Source organism: Agelaius phoeniceus, chromosome Z (genome assembly GCF_051311805.1).
Source record: "Agelaius phoeniceus isolate bAgePho1 chromosome Z, bAgePho1.hap1, whole genome shotgun sequence".
NCBI classification, from domain to species: Eukaryota; Metazoa; Chordata; class Aves; order Passeriformes; family Icteridae; genus Agelaius; species Agelaius phoeniceus.
In genome coordinates, this window is record NC_135303.1 from 51,888,368 (window position 1) to 51,903,820 (window position 15,453).

At 37.0% G+C, this 15,453-nt stretch overlaps 1 protein-coding gene across 7 annotated transcripts in view; it reads left to right on the top strand.

Annotated features, from left to right (window-relative positions):
• The window catches only part of CDC42SE2 (CDC42 small effector 2), an 83,366-nt gene that overhangs the window by 7,438 nt on the left and 60,475 nt on the right, over positions 1 to 15,453 (top strand). For 4 of the 7 annotated variants that reach the window (XM_054651656.2, XM_077172253.1, XM_054651657.2 and 1 more), the window contains exon 3: positions 7,228 to 7,310. The exons of 2 other annotated variants lie outside the window; for them this stretch is intronic. The gene's annotated coding sequence lies outside the window, so the exon portion shown is untranslated. Of the gene's footprint in view, positions 1 to 7,227; positions 7,311 to 8,438; positions 8,575 to 15,453 lie in introns of all 7 variants that reach the window. One more of the 7 variants, XM_077172254.1, reaches the window with a different exon arrangement.

A 15,453-nucleotide genomic window follows, 5' to 3' on the forward strand; every position in this document is an offset into this window, starting at 1 on the left:
ATTGCAGATAGTTGTATCCAGAGGTGCTTAGAAACCAAAGTGTGAGCATTATCAGTTTATATACAGAAAAATACAGGTACTGGAGGTTGTGCTGGATTTGTTTTTTAACGTATTTATTATTTGGTTGGGGCACAATTGTCACCTTGGCTCCCAGTCCTTTGTCCTCTGTGTTGTCAGGATATATATGTATTCAGTGAAAGATGATCCTTAATTCTTAAGATTATTTTTTTATTATTTAGATCAGTTGAAAATTGTAATAGACAAAAGGAGACTGCATTAAGAGTGATCCCACATGGGAGGAAATCACAGCAGGCACAGACCTGTGATAGTCCAAACAAGTGTGCATTTTAGTGAAATAGTATGCAAATTAAGAATTCCATTAAAGAAAATGTGTTGTTCTGAAAGTGATGCTTCCACAGTTCAGATAGTACTCAAATATTCACAGAGGTGATGATTCTAGATTATGCTTTTTATACTGTTTATATGCTACCTCTTTTTTCAAATTCTTAAAATTTGTTCTTTTTCTTTCAAGGACAGAAAGTGTGATCTGAAAGCTTTGTTGCTTTGTTTCTACTGGTTGAGATCATATTCAAATATTTTTGTCAGTGTTCTTCTGTACAGACTATTTTATCAAACTATTTGTGACTTAATGTCTTTAAAATGTAACTTAATTTGTGTTTGCATCTATTCAAAGATGCTGAGGTCAAATGCTGTACTGTTCTGAAGTCCCAGGCAGCAAATTTTGCAGATCACCATGGTAATGTGCGTGTGTGCATGTGGGAGGAAGGCTAAAGTTGGAACCTGCATTAACAGAATCTGTTAATATTACATATGCTCAGTGGCACTAGCACTGCTTGTTCTTTGACATGCGTGTTCTTTGACTGCATGTTCTTTGCTTAATTAAAAACAAAGTAATATGATGGAATTAAAAGCCCCTATTGTCTGATTTTTAATCTTTTTTTTTTCTGTTTGTATGTGTGTTTCTGAAAGAACTCTACTGAAATAAAATATGGGTAATTGTGGAATCTTCTTTCTGTTCAGAAACTGGCAATTATGATCTTGTAAAGTAGCAAAGAAACTCCACAATTTCTTTGTTCCCTCTCTGAGAACTTATGGATAGACTTAAAAGTCATTGTGTTACAGCTAGAGATATCTACCAAGAACACTTGCTGCTGATAGTGCATGTCCTGGTGATTTCTGCCAAAGCATTGTGAATGTTTAAATTGCTTGATTTTGGGTAAGCATATTTGGATTCTTCTGTACTTGCTATTGTTTTCTCAGATACAGAATTAGTTCTGAAGCATCAGAACTAATTCAGTGCTAGTTTATTTGTTTTCTTTAATAAAGAACAACTGTGTTCTGTTCTGAAACTGATTCTTAACTGCCCTTATTGCTGATTACAGATAAACTTATAAATACCTATGAATTTGTTGGAAAAGTTGACAAGAGAAAAGTTAAAGCTGACTTTTTTTGTCTCTTTGTTACTGTAGTCTAAATAAACTTGGAAAAATTGGAGACTTGGATGAAGAATGATTTATATTCCCCATTACTATATTGATTGTCTCAAGCCTCAAAGTAAGAGAACAATGACGACTGTGAAGGATGTAGGTAGAGGGGAAGCCATTCAAAAGGTGGCTGAGGTCACTCAGTTTGCTGAGCCTGGAGGAGACTGAGGAGAGGCAGAGACCTCGTTGCAGTCTACAACTTCCTTGTGAGGGGTAGAGGAGCAGCATTGATCTCTGTGATGACCAGTGGCAGGACCTGAGGGAATGTGCTGTGCTAGGAGAGGTTTAAGTTGGATATTAGGAAAAGGTTGTGTGCTTGGTTCCTGGAAAAGGCTCCCTTAGCAAGTGGTCACAGCACCAAGCCTGACAGAGTCCAGAAGTGTTTGGACAATGCTCTTGGGCACATTGGTATGACTCTTGAGGCTGTCCTGTGCAGGGCCAGGAGTGGGATGATGATCCTTGTGTTCCCTTTCAGTTCAGCACATTATATGAGTCTATGAAATTTAAATACTTGCAATAATTTACTAGTTTAAAAATACTGACCCAGTGCTATTGAGAATTGTAGGCATTGATATGTGTTCAAAATGCAGACCAAGTCATGATGGCTTTTGTCATATGGCCTGAGAGAGTGGGCTTCTTAACTATATTGTTGCATAGGTAAACCTTAGAGCAAAACAACCAGGAAGGGTCCAAGGGGAGTTGAGATGCTCTTGCTGCATCAGAGTTCAGATGAGTCAGGAGGTTCACCAGAGCTGCCTTTGCCACCAGTAGAGCAGAGTTGTTAGCCTGGCGTGACGTGAACATTCAGACTGTTCTTAACTTGGGAGGTCATCCGGAGATCTCAGCCATCTGTGTGTGCATTCACATTACTTGGTGCGTTTTGTTTTTACAATGCTATTCACTTGTTGTACACAATCTGTCATAGTAATAACTCTTATTACTGTGATATTTTTCCTTCAAAATGCCAGGCCTCCTTTTGAGAGTGCAAGTGTGGGAAGTGATGGCTTTGACAGTCTTTGCCTTAGGAAAACAAGCTGCTTTTTCAAGGCTGTTTTCTGCGGGGGCTGAACATCACTGTGTACGCAGTGTAGTCATTTGTATATCTAGTGACTTGCTAGGTCCTTTTTTGCATTTTGAGGAGAAAGATACTTACCATCTACTAGACTATCTCTCTTTAAATGTCTTTAAAAGACAAAACTTGTGGGTCAGTAGGACTTCAGACAGTGAACTGTTATAATTTTGGGTGGGATTTTTTTTCATTCCATCATTCCCTTGACCTGTTTCTGTTACGTACAGGATCTGTAGTCCCACACAGACTGATTGTCATCTGGGTGATTTAAAGCAGACAGATTTTGCATATTAGATTTTGAAGAAAAAATTCAAGTAACCTACATGCTTTATCTGATGAATCAGTGAAGTTACTTATGTCAGGTTTTCAAAGTCTATATTGGCAGGTGTGAAAACAGAGTACCTGCTCTGAAAAGCATGCTACTAAATGCACCTTCCTCCCACTGATTAGAAAAAAAAAAATAAAAGCTTTTATGGTAGTAAAATAATCTTGAGAAAGAAATTTTAGTACATGGATACTTTTTCTTTCACTTTAGAAAGGTTTAGCCTCTCAAACTTTTTAATGCATATTGAGTTTCTCCATACTCAAAATTCAATGTGCCTACTTAAATTGAAATACAAGGTTTCACCCTTTATGTAGCTGAATTTCTGCATTTTCTGCTTCTTATCCCAGAGTATCTTTCAGTCTTCTCCCTAGTGTGTTCATACAGTGTTATGTGGTTCATCTTCTAAAGCAAGCATGTGTGTCTCTGAGCCAAGGAATTTCATTAGAAGGAGGAGAAATAGGAAAGCCTGATGCCAGTACAGATAAACAGGACCTGGACACCAGTCTTCTGGGTGTCTGACCCCTACTAGTTTCTGGGAGAATTATTTGCCTTTTTTTTCTGACTTGGGAGGTTTTCTGGAGGCCACCCAAGATAAATGCATACCTTGTATTGAAATGTCTTGGTGTTGCTGTGTTCTAAGGATCTCTTGAGAACAATGTTTGAGGTGAGGAAAAGGCATTCTGAGGTAAGTTTAAGTAGGCTACTGTCCCAAGTCCTCTTGTAGGGCTAAGTTGGTGAACAGAGAAGTATCTTTCTCCTAAAGAAACAGAGTGTCTTTCTCCTAAAGACATACCTTAAGTGTAAACTCCATCTGTAGTTTGTCCTCTAAGGAGCTCTGATTTTGAGATTTATATCCCTCTGATAGGAATGGGAGAAACTAAAATGAGCCTTCTCCATTTTTTTTAAACTTATCTTTAATGTTACATCCTGTATGTTAATTTTGGTGCCAAATATGCACAGGTCTGAATTCACTGATGCTTCACTGACTCCATTCATTATGGTTCTGTGTAATTAATTGCTGTACCAATTACAGGCTTCATAGTGAAATAATAAAGTATGCTCTGTGGGCTGTCTGTAATTTCCTGTATGTATGTGACTTTGCCTTTTACTGGAATAGAAAGAAGATTTTAAACCTGTGTGTATATATATGGTGTATGTCTACAGAGATAAAAAATTACTTAGGTGCAAAATAAATAATTGGTATTTTTTCCTTTTTGTTTTTAATAACTTTCAAAATGATGAAGAAGTTCCAAATGAAGACAGTGAAACCCAATGCAAACTTTAGATTTTTATTTTCTAATGGATAAAACAGTTAAACTGCTGAAGTTCACTGTTTTTTTTTTCTTCTAGTGGACAGGACTTAATGTCTGCAGACTAACTGTTCATGTATTGTAAATTCACAGGCTCTTTAGCTTAGAAAATCTTTTTCTTTATTGTATGAATACATCTTTAAAGTTTACAGTGTACATGTGTTGTGTTTTCAAGTTCTGTATCAAATTCCAACCTGTTTTGTATAATTAGAAAACGACTTAGGTGGAGCTACAGTAATGATTTTACTCTCTGAATTTGATACTTAGGAATAGCAGTATTAATTTTCTCAATTCTTTTGATGATTATGATGCTTTTATAGCTGTTCCACTAAAATATACTTTTTTGGCATTGAGGTTCTCTAAAATAATGTCTCTCTTCAGTAGAGCACTGTACTAATAGATACATTTCACTTCTCTAAGGGCACCCATATCCCATTTTTTCAACCCTGTTGATTTGGTTTTTGTCATCTTTGTTTTCATACACAGGTTTTATAGTGAACTCTTCATAGAAGGCAAATGTGATGTGTAAGCTGGGATGGACTAAGTAAAATAAGAAGTCATTTGAGAGATAATATCAGGATGACAATGAAATCACCTGTTAATGTGACCTGTTAATCACTAATGCAACATTAGTGATTTTTTGTAACTGGTTAAATCAGTAATGGAATTATTATTTAGAAATACAGGCTTGAAAACAAGGCTTCAGAGAAGCATACAGCTTCAAATTCGCACACAAATGATACCACTTAGACAAATGCTTGTTGTAACTGGATTTTTAAAAGTGATATGGGCAAGTCTGCAGTAAGCCCTCCAGAGTTACTAGAGAGTTGGCACTGCTGGATAAGTAGTGTGCCTTGGCAGTACCTGCAAACAACTACTTTTTCCACTCTGCTGTAATTTAATAGCCTTTCAAGCCAAAATCTACCATTTACAGCAATGATTTTATTAATTAAGTTGTCCATTAGGATGTATGTTTAGTCTCCAGGATTCATACATCTGGAATTCAAAATAGCTGTGACATGATGACTTACAACCAGTGGTACAGATCATCTCATTTCTGACTGACTTTTTAAGATGTTGTTGTACAAGGATGGCTTTCATTGTTCTGTCCTGCTGCTCTTACAGCATGTCCCTAGATTTCTAATGATGTTTAGGAAAGTCTTTTTTTTATTTAAGGAGAGGGGTGGAGGAAAACATTTGGCTTAGAGATTGTAAATATAGATATTCTTATATCTACTGTTACCTCATTTGTATAAATGTTATTACATATTTAAATTGTTTATACAGAATTGGTCTCGACATGCTAAGGATGTTATGTGTGCTTTTAATGTGTTCTTTTTGCTAATTTCTCATAATGCAGTTTTCTCTCAGTGAAATTTACTAATGTAAATCTCCACTTTGCTTTCAGTTGCATTGCATTTGAGTGAGGAGGTCTGTGTTTAACTGCAGCTAAATGAGCTGTTTCTCCTATCTATGTATCAGCTATTGTCCACTGTGTCTTAAACTAGAGGGTAGCTAAATTTCAATGACACTTCTGTTATAAAGTTGACATCTACTCTAAAAAGACACGATTGCCTTTCTGTCTTTGAGGATTTTATTTGCTTCATATTGGACTTTCACAGCTCTTGCCATGCAATGCCATGCAGACAAGTTTATCCCTTTCCCCTTTTCCTTCACAGTATTTTTATTTTCAGCAACCATTTTTCTGCATTTGTAGTCTGCTATACCTGCTCTCATTTGCCTTAGCTCTTCGTTCCTAGTTCATAATTTCTCTGACGATCTTTTCTGAAAACTACATGGGTAAAGATAAAAACCCCTAATTTTACATTTAAAATCTGTCTTATGTCAGTCTGAGAAGAAAGAGAAGACTTGGTTCCCTAGTGTGTGGGCAAGGAAGGGCTCAGATATGATAAAAAAGCCCCCAGTAGAAGTCTGCAAGCAAATGCCTTGCCATATAGTGTGAAGGTTAAAACATTGGGGATCACAAGTGTAGAAGGGGGGTGGAACTTTTTGTGTGGGGTGTTGTTTTGCTCTGTTTGGGTTTTGGTTTTTTTTGCTTATTTTAGTGAAATCTGCAAAACATTGCCCTGTCTAACACAGGAGATGTACAAAATTTCATTTACTACCACATTTACGTTATTTTTATATGCACATTTGAAGTGTGAACTAGATTGTTTGGTATTTTCATCTTTCCTCACATCTTCTGTCTGTTTTGAAACCCATTTCTGATATATCAGTGCTTTCATGACTATCATTGCAGGTGGATGCTCTGTGAATACCAGAGTCTTCTGGTTTGTTTGGGTTGAGCTTTTTGAATAGAGGTTTAGCAGCACTAAATATTCTCCTACTACTTCAAGTAGCAGTGATTCTTCTTTTCACTCAGAGCCAGCTCTTATGAGTGTGTTTCTTTTATTGCTTGCAGTACTTGTAATGCATCCTTCCTTTAACTGAGAACTGCTGAACTCGTTAGCAGATGTCATGGATGTGATTCAGTAAAAAACTTGTTTGCTAAACCTCACACACTTCATGGCATTTAACTGCCATGTTACATATTATTATTGGGAACTAGTACAAAACAGTTATTCCTGAATGACCTGGTATTGCCAGTAAATTGAAATCTGATCACTAGCTATACTCTTGAAGAAATAATGTTGGAATATACATACAATTTCCACACACCCCTGCTAATATAAAAATTATTTATGTATTTTAAACAGTGTATAAACATACTGGGATATAAGGGTTAAGAGGACCTAATAGTGCACAAGTCAGTGGAAGTTTGTTTCAGCAGTGCTGTAAACAAGGTAGTCCTAATCCTTGGAATCATTCACAAGTGGAAGTAGCTCAGTTATTCTGACACCTGTGGTGCTTTGCAAAGGAGAAGCCTTGGAGGAACTCCTGACTCTCCCTCTTGGTAGCTGGTTTTTTCCTGGAACCATGAAGTTACATTGCTCTTCACTGTGAATAGTTTGGATTAGGTGCTGTAACAGATAGTAACTTAATTCTGTTTTTTTTCAGTTTTTCATCGCTCTCTAAAATTGGGGATATCTTCACTGAATAACTTGCTGCTTAAAGAAAGTTACAGAAGTTGGGAAATTCAGGTAGGCAATACTTTCGGTTTACTATTCACTTTAAATGTTGATGCAGATATGTATGACAGATCTATAAATACTCATCGTACCAAAACCATCAAAGTGTGATACAGATTTTAACCTTACTAAGACTGAATGTGGTTTCATGGCACCTCTTGTGAGCTCTAAGCAGGCCCTGATAAGAAGTTGAGCAGACTTATGATATTCAAGTGTTCTTTGTGCTCATAATAAAAATACATTAATGTTCAGATCTAATGTGATAGGAAGTCCAGGTACTTTGTAATGCTCAATAAATTTAATAAACTATTTTTGACGAACTATTGTCTTGTTGCCCCAAGACTCTGGTATTCATACAGCCACATACACTTCCATTTCTTTTCCCAATTTTCTTATCAGGGAAAATTCTTGATGGATTTGCTAATTACATGTATTTCATATTTCACTTCCTTTGTTTCAACTAAGGCTTCTAAAGAGATCTCAAATACTTAATTCCAATATAAGATGACAAAATTCTTTTGGTGTTCTTTGTGTAATAACTTTCATGGCTTTAATAATTTAGTTTGCAGCTCTGTATATTACAGAGTTGTTTATCCTGGTTTGCTCTGATTTTAAGGATTCATCCAACTTTAATTCACTACTTTCTAGTTTTTATTTCAAGTACATGTGCTTTGGTGTGGTGTTAAATAATTTGTAGGAATGGACAGTAGTTTTAATTACCTGAATTTTCCTCCACCAGAATACTCAGATAGATCTATTCCTATTTGACTTTGCTCATTGATAATGATTGTAGCACATTTATATGGGGTTAATTGCTGTGGATTACACTAACAACCAATGAAGCAGTTAAGCCCTGAAACTATTGCTGATTTCTTATGACCTCAATTCTACACAGCAATTTCAATTTTAGAAGCTTGTAGTTCTCCTTTAATATTTTTTTTACTGTTTTCATATTTTATTTTTTAAAAATCCAAATGAACTCTGTGGAAAAGAATCCTGTAGGATATCAGTACATTTGGAAATGTATATAAAAATCTCTTGCACATGTTGTTTCTCCAGAAGGAGATGCAACTTGTGAAACATATTGCAAAAACTCTCCATATAGTGTTCTACAGGCTTTGTTATTGATTTCTTTTTCAGGAGATAAGTGTCTTTCTATTTTACCTTACTCTCTGCTTCTAATCACCATTCATGTAGTATGTAATTCAAGTACCAGTAAAAATTGATGCTTTACCCTAAAAATACTCAAAGTATGTTGAATTTTGTTTAAATACAGGTAAGATTACATTTTACATTTTAAGATGCTAGTCAGTGTTACATTTTCTGTTTCATTTTTTCTGTCTCCCTCCCCTCAAGTTCCTTTGAACACTCTTGATGTGTTTTCAGTATGACTGACTATACCAGACATGTTTGGGCTTATCCTTAGTGTTGTGCACTTCCTTTCCATTATCACCTGATCTTTTTAGCTCTCATTTCACTATTACTTGTAAAACGTTTCTGCCAGGGAGTCTGGGGAAGAAAGTCTGCACAGGAATTTACCCTGGAGAAGCATGTGACAGAAAGGTGACTGTATTATTAGCATGAGAAACTGAAGTGTAAATGGCATCCCACACTGGGAGCAGGAGCTGCAGTCCCTGTTGCTGACCCTGCAGCTTTGACCTGCTGCTTGCTGCTGGGACTCAAGGACATTCCCAGATGTTTTATGTGCCCACCATGTGAAAAATGTTTCATTGCAGAATGGAAATGGGCTGTGCAGGTAGCAATCTCTGACCTTTCGACTCTGTCAGGAAAGGGGAGAGAGAAAGAAATAGTAGCCCAATTGTTGTAACTAGCCCAAATCTAAGGTAATTTTTAAGTAGTTTTATAAACTGCCAACCTCAAAAAAATTCACAACTAGAAAAATACTGTCCCGTGAGGGTGGATGGAAGAAGGAAGGCAGGCAGTTGGGTAGCATGTGTGGGGGTGATAAGGATAGGTAAAAGATGATGGTGATGATATCTATTTGAAGAAGACAACTCCGAGGAAAAGAAGAGCAGTATTTAAAACCAGAGGGGGGGAGTAAGGGCTGCACTGTAAGCAGCAGCAGGAGGGTACAGGGATGGATGACAACTGGTGCAGGAAGGCAAATGGGGAAGAAGCAGAGCTTCTGGAGCAGAGGTTCAGTGAGTGGTGATCGCCACTGGAGCAGGAGCAGACAGGAAGCAAAGAGAACTCGCAGTGCAAAAGTACGTGTGTTTCATTCTTGTGCCAGAAACAAGTGAAGTGCAATGGGTGTTCCCAACCTGTTGGCTGGCCTTTCTGTACAACCTCCAGGAGTGTCTCCAGGAAGCTTCAGTCATAGAGTAGGAAGCGCAGCCTTCCTGACTTGCCTTGCTGGCAGCTATGATGTTGGTGATGGTAAAATCTCCATAAAAACCTTATAATCTGGCCTATTCCAGATTAAAAAAAATAAAAAAAAGCCTTAGATCCTAATATTTTTCTTCATTTTTCTTAAGGTTTTGAGGTTCAGAAATTGAAAGTATGTAAGATAGTGATGGACAGTGCTCTAGTGCCATTTCCTGCTGCCTGTTTGCCTAGAACCCTGCAACTTTTCCTTTCCCTGCTTCACTGCAGTTGTGTGGTGGACTTTGTTCACATGCCAGGGCTTTTGTCACATGACTCTGACCATGTGCTTTGTGGATGTACTTCCAGTCATGTGAAGTATAAGTATTTAGGCTTGTGGCTCTTCTTCATAGTTAGTATATTCCTCATCTGGCCTCATGATACTCTTAAACATACACTTTCCAACTGTTAAGAGGAAACTCCAAAAAATCTGAAAAAAAAAAAAAACCACATTGAAAATGTGTTTTTCTCAATTTTTCCATTCTCTTATTGCTAATTCACTAAAGTTCTAGAATACTGGGGTGAGGGAAAAGATGGATAAAAACCTTTCTCTTGTGAAGGCATTGTCAAAACTGTAAATTATTAAAGTTTGGCAAGGAAGCCTTTGTTCCATTCATGTCTAGAACTAAAAGCTGGTGCAATGTTTCTGCATTACTCTTTGCATCCAGAAGTCATTACCCTAAAATGCTGGTGGACTGTTCATATGTTGTGCGCACATCTTGATGCCACCATAGAAAAAACACACATCTTCAAAATCTCAGATATGTCTTTTATGTTCTCGTGCTTTTTTAGTATATGATTTTTGAATTGGGTCTCCATGGGCTGGCTTTTCTGTGCAAGGTTTTAGTTTCCTGAGTAAGGAAATGTTTAGACTTCATCCCCCACACTTTCATTAATTCTCTATGATTCTAATTTTCAATTTAATAGTTGATTCATTTATTTGAAGCAATGCCAAAAAGAGAAATTTTAGTTCATTTACATAATTGAAATTTAATTCAGTGCTTTTTACTCTAAGGGAAAGGAAAGAAGGAAAGGAAAGAAACTCATATAAGATCTTGGATCTCAACATTTTATTTCATTAAGAACTTCTGTTTTTCAGTGTAGATTAACTACCTTTAACTTCTAAATTAATTATTCTACAGGATTAATATGATTATATGAAAGTAACACAGGTAGAAAACTGTCCTTCTGTTACTCCATTTCAGATGCCCTTTTGTGCAACCACTCCATTACTGCTGACTCTTGTACCATCTGTATTTGTATCTGACTGTCCTCTGCTTCCTCCATTGTTAAACTTGGGTCAAATCACTGGGGTGCAGCTGAATTATGTGACTGATCCAGCTTCTCAAGTGTTCAGAAATGGTTTAGTTTTTTTTTCCTGAAACATTTTATTTGCATTTTGAAGTAGAACATAGCTGATCCAGCTGAACTATATTAATGTGAAAGTCCATGGTCCTTTTGCTCTCACTTTTCACAGTATGTGGAACATGAAATACAAATTCTCTGAAGCTTTGTGTCATTGGATACCATAAAACTAGGAAACAAAGTTTGTCAATAGGACAGTTGCAGTCATGGTAACCAAATTTCATTATACCTGTCTGTATGCAGAGAATAGTAAACAAAAAGAATAGAAAAGTGTGTAGGGAATATTGGTTGATGTCTAAATTAGATACTTTAACTGGTTTGTCATCCTCTGTGCTGTAATGGGGAAGAGAAGGAAAGCACAGCACCCCAGAGGAATTATGCTGGGAAATATACATGCCTGATGTCCAGTTTCTTGTAATTTAAAATATTGAATATACACATGAGAGAGCTTTCAGTTTTGGAGTTTTTTTAATTAGACTTCTAATTCGCTCTAGAATCCACTTTATTTCACAAATCCGGTAGTTCTCTGCTATAGGACTTTTTTCCTTTCTGGAAGTTGTATGCTATAATCTTTTTCTTAAATTGGCTAATCTTATGTGCAGTGGGAAATAAGACTTCCTGAAAAACCTGTGTCCTGTCCTCTTACACTGTACTTTGCAATGAATATTTAAAAAAAAAATTGTGATTTTATACTGGAAAAAAAATCTGCCACTTTGTACTTATGGCACAAAGCCTGAGAAGCTTAAGAGTATAATTCTGGCTTTTTCTACCTTGAATAATCACATCTCCATGGAAAATGCCCTAGAGTCCATTCAATACTTAATGTTTGGGACAAAGCGCTCTCTGCAGAGAGAATGCCAAAGACAAATGTCTTGGGTGTACTTGAACACTGACATCCTGTTTCCTGGGAGAGCCTGGGCTGAGTGTTAATAGTCCTTGCTATGTTCAGTGCTTACTATTTGTCTTATGTACTTCAGGTTTGTGTGTGCAATACTATGCATTCACTAAAGCTGCCAGGCAATGCCTTAGTGTTACACAGTCAGATTAGATTGCTAAAGTTGTGAAATAGTTAAAGACTCCTATTCTGCAGCATGAAGTTACTTGAAATACTTAAAACCTAGTAAGTTAGGTAGCTCAGAGGCAGAGAAAAGCTGCTGTGAAATCTAAGAACTGGCTGAAAGTGAGCACAAGCAGGAGAGATCTGTTTGTTCCATTAACATGTCTGAATGTTCTTGAATTCTGGGTGGAGCTTCTAATCATGCAGCTGTCCATTTTCTTGAAAGGAAAGAAAAGGATCCCGTTCTGTCCCGTATGAATGATCTAATATAAAGACGGAAAGCATGAGTAATGAACAGACTTGTGCTAATAGCAGAAATTAATTCTCAAGTTTGTCTTTGCCACACAAAACAGTCTTGCAGGCTGTCTTTCGGACCAACAGCACACTGCAGGGCACAGAATGGATTTTGTTCTAGCTTTGTTCTTAACATTATGTGCAGCTTACATCCTTGTTAGGAAGAGCACTTTAACCTGTGTCCCTTGAAGGAGTGGTGTGTTCCAATATGCACTTGTTCAGAGTTTATCTGTGCACATAGATTCAGAATACAATCTTGAAAATTTTAGTAACATTTTTATTTGGAGGTGCAGATTTTACAGGCTTCTTTCTTCCTTTCTGTCATTTCACGGAGACTGACTGTCTGTGACATGTCTACTAATGTTCAGAATTATTTGACTGGACTGTTTGTGTGCTACCTTAGGGTCCAGAAGAGACTGATCAGTTTCTTGGAATATGCTTCATTCATATAATATTATGCTTTGCATAGACATCAATTAGTTATGTAATTTTCTTTGTAAAATACAAAGAGTGAAGCAATTATCTTGCTGCTCTGCCCCCTTTAGTATGAAGTAGTGGCTGTAGATTTTTCAAGAATCTGATTTCTTCTTTTGACCAAGGCAATTCAAAAGAAACCCGTCTTGTCTTTAAATCTTTCTCTGCATTGAAATGTAATTTCAATTGCATTGAAATCAGTCTTTAATCCTTCTAGTCTTTCTTCATTCCCAGTTATTAATCCTACCAGGAATGTTTTCTGTTACTGAATAAATTGGGGAGGAGGGGTAAGTAGGCCAGTATTTCCATTATTCCTGTTGCATAATTGATCTGCCTCTCTGTGACTGTATTATGCATGGCTGACCTTCCGTTTGGGGCTGGTTTATTAAACTTCATTTCAAGTATTTGTCAACAGTTACTTTGTCAGTCATGTTGGGCCTTAATTATGGATCACGTTCAGAGGCTGGGCTGCATTTGTGCATCCTGGGCACAAATATTCACTCCTTGGTGGACAGTTGGAAGACCTGTAAGAGTGGATGGCCTCAACCTGGAACTTCTTTAAATCCCACTGACAGGCAAATGAGGATTGCTGCTTTTGAATTGTCTCAGGCACAAAAACAGTGGGGAGTTTCAGTAGCTTCAGTGGGTTTTTGTTTGTTTTTTAATTAATATGAGTGAATTAAAAAATGAGGATAGTAAGGCTACCTTAAACCCCTTTAAAGAGTGGTCTGTTCAAGTTAGTGCTAGTATTGTGGGAAAGATGTTTTTACTGTGGTAAGGAGGAAGAGTGAATTACCTGCTCTTAAAGAAGACTACATGGGTGATAGTTACTTGTTACAGCATATATATATCTATATAAATATAGATACATGTATTATATCTATATTTATGTATTCATAAATTACCCTAGGCAGAAGAGGGATGGGAGGCACAGAAAAGCATTGTAATTAATTGCTGGGAGGCAGGAGGAATTGTTTGATTTACAAAGTAGCAAGCTGAATCTGTAGTTGATTAGCACCTGCATCTCAAAAAATCTCTCGGGCGTTGAGTGGAAACTGTGGGGGTACATGACACTTCTGACAATCTCGCAGTCTAACTTTCCATCTGAGTTTTGAGATGCTTCTAACATAAAGGCCCTAACTTGAGAAGCCACAAGAGACTGCTGTATTGACTGTCTTTTAATGGACTGTGACTTAACAAGTAAATGAAAAGCCACACAGTGACATGAATCTCTGGTCCCCACTGATTATAAAGTGCAGTTTGTATATAGGTGTTACTACTTGATTTATTTGTTGTAGTGAAAACAAATTCATGGAGGTTTGCTGAAATTTCTCATTGTTAACAGAATTTCTATGGAATAAAAACACAACTTACTGTCAAAATTTTATTTACCTTCAGATAACCCAGTCCTTAGAATGATTTTGCCAACAAGTGCTCTCTCATAAGTACAATGGTTCCTTTGTTTCTGTACCCTCATTCTTTTGCTCTCCATCTAGCTCCTTCATATCTCCTGCAACTGTCTTTGCCTGGGAATATTAAGATATATTTCAGCAAAGCTTTTTAATATGGTAGGTTATCTCTTGTGCTTTTACTTTCCATTCTTCAGATTTTTTTTTTGTTTAAAATGAAACAAATCAACCCAGTTATTTTATATCATATGTAAACTTCAGACCTGTTTCCTAAGTGTAGTTTCTCTCTCTCTGCTCTGTTCTGCCTCGCTTCTCCTCTTCATCTCTTTCCCCCGTTAGAACACCAGCCTTTCCTGTTACCTCCAATATAGCACTAACCCTTCCTGTTACCTTTCTGCCTCTTCCTTTTAGCTCCTTCTGTCTCAGAATAGCTACAGAGGTTGGTACCACTGTGGTGATTCTGTTAGTTTGATCCAGAATTTCAAGGCTGATGGATAGCATTACATCATTAAGTCCTTTGTGGTGGGTGGTACAGGAGAAAGACTGTATGTAACTATTTCTGCTTTTAAAGCCCAGGAAAAAGTTGATAGCTTTGCAAATACTGACTGTCATGCCCTTTATGGGGAAGGGACTTGATATGTGTTATAAATTACAGAATGGTTTGGGCTAAAATGGATCTTTAAGGTAGTATTGGAGACTGATGGATACTCTTTGTTAACCTATGTATTGGTCCTACATACTGTTTTGCTGTGACTGGTAACCCCTTGTAAATAGATGTCTTAATTTCCCAGTGTGAAGTTTTGTAGCAGAAAAATCTGTGTCCCAAAACAAACTGTTAAAAAGCACATGCTTGTTCCAGTCTCGAGAGGTTGATATGCTTTCATTCCCATATGTGTTTAAAGAAGTCACGTAGCATTTACTCACCGGAAGCTTTACAATAGAGTAGCACTGCAGCTATTGCTAATTTGGTAGCTCATGTTGAGCTCAAGTGTGGAAGTGGTTTTTTGTTTGTTTCACTGCCTTTTTTTTTTTAATTTTTTTTTCCTTTTCATATAGCTGAGAATCCTCTAGAAGCAAGATTCACATATATCCAGAAATAATAGCTAGTTTTGCAGAAGCTTTTGATATTCTGAGGGTGTGTTTAATAACACAGTTGCTAGTAACATGAAGCTAC